Below are 5,361 nucleotides of genomic sequence, written 5' to 3' on the forward strand. Positions count from 1 at the left end.
AGACATTTATATATATTTAAGATCAACATAGATACCATTCCAAATAATCACAAAAAAATATATGTAACAATTTACACTTTGGTTTGGGAAATGGAAAAAAAATACCCATAAAAAAATAAAATTAATTTTATTTATTTTAAATTATTATACCCAAAATAAATTTCATAGAGAATAACAATATCTTTACGAAAACAATGTCAAATATAGTTGAGTATAATTAATCACTTTTACGGTTATTGAGGATTTTTCATAGAGTATATACAGTGGAAAGACTTTTCTATCGTGTTTATCGCCTTATTAATCAAATAACTGCCAACTTGTTGCGGCATTGTATAAAAAAAGCCTTGAACAGACGGCAAAGCAAGTAGTCTACAATTCAACCTTGCAGTAACAACTCAAGGCGATAACAAACCTTCCGGTCTACTCTTGGCGACACGCAACGCAATCTGTCTAAAGTTTGGCCTTCAAAATAAAAGCATAATAAGAGTTTCACCGTGTTTTCTTTGGCGCCATGGTGGCTTATTTAGTGGTCGCTCTCAAACTATTTTGTGCTCGATTAAGCGAGTGAAACTGTTCAATAATGCACCAGATAGTCCAAGAAAGTGTGGAAAGTTTTAGTTCACCGTGTGCTTTTGTTTTGAAGGTGTTTTGACAGGAATGTTGCCAAGCAGACCGGGAAGTTTATTTGTACACGATTTACGAAACGCTTCGGATGAACACACATCGAACAATGGGACACAAATTGTTCAAAACCTAATTATTCGAAAACTAGGGCATCCAAAAAACAAGATTCCGATGTATGTCCAGAAATAAATAAAAAAATAAAAATACTCTTTGTTCTGCAAAATCCAAATGAGTAAATACAAAAAGTCAAAATGGGCTTTTTTTCCCTTTTACTTGATGTTACATTAGTGTTCGTTAAGTGACGCCGCCTGCACTGTGTAGCTCCCATTCATTTTAAGGTTAAAAGTCGTGTCCTTCAACTCGTGCGTGGGCCAGATTGTGAGGCAAGGTCATCTCTTCCAATCAAAGGCGGTAAATGAGCCCCACCGCCTCACCTCAGATAACTCATGCCCTCGTTTTGAAATCTGCACTACAACTGGACAGTAAACTTCTAGTTGCTGGCAGATGATAGAATTAATTCAACTCTGGAAACACAATGTAAATGAACCCAAAAATGCACTTTTAAAAACAATTCTACCTCTGCCTGTCAAATGTTTTAATAAAAAGAAATCTAAAAATCTCAAATTTGGTCCTTAAAATTAAAAAATCACAAAAACTGAATTTTCACTTGACAGATACATAACAACAACAAAAATACTTTGGGCTGTAAAATACAATGATTACATTTTAAAAATCATAACGCTCCAAAAATTCAAATTAGAATACATTTTTCATGAAGATTGAGCAAAAATGTGAACACACTTTATTATAATAATGAGGATGCAGGGGGGGGGGGGGCAGAATGTGTGGCAAGGTCACCCCTTCCAATCCGGCCACAAAGGAATTAGCCCCCCTTGGTCCCCCCCAAATCCCCCCCAGCCTCCCCTTAGCTCACCCCCTGGTTTAGAAATGAGCTTTATAACTGGACAGTAAACTTCCAGTGGCTTAATGATGATGACTTCTTCATGTGTCCAAATGCTCCTTTTGTCCAGGCTTAAGACCCGCACCCACCCCCGCCGCTGCCCACCACTCCCTGCCCCCGCTCCTTCTGGCCACAGCAGGTCTTAAACCTGGCTTCACCCCACTCGATGCAGAGAGGGGGGGGGTCAGGGGGGAGAGAGCGAGAGAGAAAAGAGAGAGCGAGAAAGAGAGAGAGAGAGAGGGAAAGAGGGGGAGACAGAGGGGAGAGAGAGAGAGAGAGAAAGAGCGAAAGAGAGACAGAGTGTGTGTGTGCGTGTGGGGGTGTGCGTGTGCGGGGGTGTGTGTGTGTGTGTGAAGGCCCGGGGGCTATTATCTCCACTCTGTGTCGCTGTGGACTTCAGCAATGGCATTCATTGAGAATGTTTGCCTTTGTTTGGCTTGACCTTAGCTCATCTGCTATCCTCACGAGCGCACATTTGCACTTCAGCGCCCAGCAGGCGGTGTCGGGTCAGGGGTGTAAGAGATTTTAGGGGGGCATCAGAGGAGCTTTTTATAAGGAAATGAGATCCGTGGATTGCAGTGCGAGTCCTCACACGTCCCATCGTGGGAATTTGGGCATGGCTGTCTGTTTTTGTTTTGCTTGCTGTTGTTGCGTTTTTTGTTTTTTTTTTTCGACCGTACGCGATGGGAGATGTGTTAATTGGCACCTTGCTCGCTCGCCGTACTTCCTCTCCCCACCTGATGCTCATTGCTCATCTGTGGATTTGTCAGTTGAACCTCATGCTCCTCATAGTGCAGTGTCAGAGCCACCATGTGTTGTCACAGCTGTTGGACCGAGACGCCCCCCCCTTGACACACACCTTTCAAATAAAAGTACAGTAAAGTGTCAGGCTAATAATTTGACTTTAAGGCAGCTTCAGACCACCCTCGACACATCAACACGCCTGTTGTTTACGTAATCTAACACGAAGAATGGTAAAAATGTTGGCGATAGGAATGTTAAATATTTGCCGAATATTTTTTAAATGGTCTGAGTTGAACTGGAAGAAAGGTTATTTGAATTCAAATAATGCTTAAGTGAGAATGTGGAGTTGAATTTTAAACCAACGCTCTCCTTTCCTCCAAATACTTTAAAAATAAACTCATTGTTATGACTCCCGTTCTTCTACTTCTGCACCTCCCGTCAACTTTTCTTCTTTGTCGTCTTCTATTTAGAAGTCTCTCAAGGATATGACTTTAGACATTTGTTTTTTGTCTTACCTTTTATTATAATTAACAGGAACAGGCGCTGTGGGCTGTTGCTGACGGCAAAACACGTCGGACAAAAACGTTTTTTTTATATTTAGATTTATATACATCTTTTACATATATATATATATATATATAGATGGATTATTTTTTATTTTTTTTAGATAATGGGAGCCTAAAGTGCTCTATCATTCGTCGGGCGGCTGCTGAGTCAGCTAAAAAACCAAAACACTTGGCGCTCCCCTGGGAATCCCGTCAAGGAAGAAGCCTTTCTCCCCAAACCCCTCCCCCCTGGTGGCGTCATGTGACTCATCATTCCTCAGGTGGCGGTGGAGATCCTTAACCCTTTGTGGGGGCTGCGGCCGGTGCTGAGCGACGGCTTTAGGGGCGGGAAGCCATTCAATCCGCACTCTTTTGTTGTTGTTTTCAAAGGCTTACTCATTATCTGCGTTTTAAACGCTCTATTTAGGATGCCGCGCCGGGAGGATGGGGCGGTGGTAGGGGGCTTGTCAAAGTCAGGGGCTCGGGCGTAAATCACGCTGACAGCTCTTTTCCCATCGCTTGAACTTGCGTTGGTGTATCCGCTTACGGTTGGCACCGAAAACGCCTCATCCGGATACTCTTCCACAGTCAAACTCAAGCTTTGTTTAGACAACTGTGGCGGTTAAAAACAACAACAACAACAACAACAACAAGCGCGGGAAAGCCTCCCCGAGGGTCCCCCTTAATGGAGGCAGCCATTGGCCGACGTGGCATTTACAGCTGTTCCCCCTCGCGCTGACTTTGCCCCTCATATAACCATTGGAGGGGAGGTGCGAAGAGCCGCGCACAACTTGATTAAAACAACTGTTTGAGCACGTCTGCGGTAATGAACTGGAACATGAGGCCAATGCCATTTACTGGACACAATCGAGGTGCCTTCGATGCGATGAAAGATTCTTGTCGTCGACGGCTAAATATTGGCATCCGGAATTTCTGTTTACCCGACAAATTCTTGCCTCGGCTCATTAGCGGACAGGAAAAGCGCACACAAAGAGGCCTCGGTGTTCAAAAGTGGTCCAAAATTCTGCACAATGGGAACGTGGCCACACGACTCATCGACAGTCTCGCTCTAAACTTGAGTGCATTTGGCCCCGACTGCAGTCGAGAAATGGAACTCTTAAGGCCTTTTTATAAGCGGCCAAACATTTGGCGCACACGCCAGAACAATGTGAAGTCTCCTAAAATGAGGCAAATATTTACTTTGCTCTGTGGGAACAATTGTGACGGCAATGAAGGTGCTCAACTCTAAATTCTGACATTCCTGTATACCTGTGCTTCTCAATTATTTTATGTTACGCAAGAAGAAAACTATTCGCCCCCCTCCCACCACTCACTCTGCGCTGCAACTATAATAATTTCCCATTTTCATTGCAAAACAAACGTGCACCGTAGCGTCAATGCTCGCTGCACAAATGAGCAAGGAGAGCGCCACTGCCAACTACTGGTGTGGATGTGTAACTACGCTTTATTGTTGTATGGCCAAAAAAAAGCATGTTCCCCAGGTTCACACGCGCCCCCCCTCAGCATCGCACTGCCAGGGGGGGCTGCCCCACTATTTGAGAAGCACTGCTGTATACTGAAATCAAGTTTTTTCATTTAGAGAGGCACAAAAGATGAAGCGGGACAGCTGGGCTTCACTTGGACGTCTGTGATGAAAATCAGACATGGAGAAGGCGAGCCCCTTTCAAGATGTCCAAATAAATTGTCGGGCCTTGACTGAGTTGAATTGCGCAATCCCGTCGGCAGGTGGACCTGGCTTTGTGCAGTGTCATCGGCAAGGGCTATTTCCTGGACGCGGCGAGATAACGGCACCAAATCCCTCATCCCGCCAGCAACATCCGCCTGTTGCTCGTTTGCGTGTATTTATTTTGCAGAGGGTGACTCACTGGTATTTATAGCAGTAGAGTGAAAGTAAGCCCCCGCCCCTCAACACCCTCCCACCTCAATCCTAACTCTTGTATGCTTGATGCGGAGGGGGGGGGGGTCAATCCCGGCTATGGGTGACAAAATGCGGCCTGACATTCCAGCTGCTGCCAGATTCAACATCCCCCCCCGCCCCCCAAATAAAACCATAAAGCGTTTCGATCCAAAGTCAACACCCCCCCCCCCCCACTCCACCCCTGCTCTGCTTAATTCACCAAACTTGACACGGTGGCCTACGCTGGCGTGCTGGGGGGTCACGCGTGGCAGACCTCAGGAAGGTGAAGACCCCCTCCCCATCCCTCCCCTCTTTTGACCATCTTTCTTCCCATTAAGACCCCCCCCCCCCTTCCAATGCCTTAGCAGCGCATCTGTCACCACAGGAGCTCAGATGAATGCATTCTCCTCCTCCTCCTTGGCAAATGGCACAGGCAGGACAGAGGAGGGCACCTCGGGGGAGTAGGGGGGAGGCGGGGGGAGGGGTCTAGTGTGTTTGTTTGCATGCAAGAGAGAGAGAGAGAGAGAGAGAGAGAGGAAGATTCCCACTGCAGCCTGACTGACTGAGTG

This window comes from Idiotropiscis lumnitzeri, chromosome 12 (assembly GCF_059441095.1).
Source record: "Idiotropiscis lumnitzeri isolate Australia: NSW breed Sydney's pygmy pipehorse chromosome 12, RoL_Ilum_1.0, whole genome shotgun sequence".
Lineage (NCBI taxonomy): Eukaryota > Metazoa > Chordata > Actinopteri > Syngnathiformes > Syngnathidae > Idiotropiscis > Idiotropiscis lumnitzeri.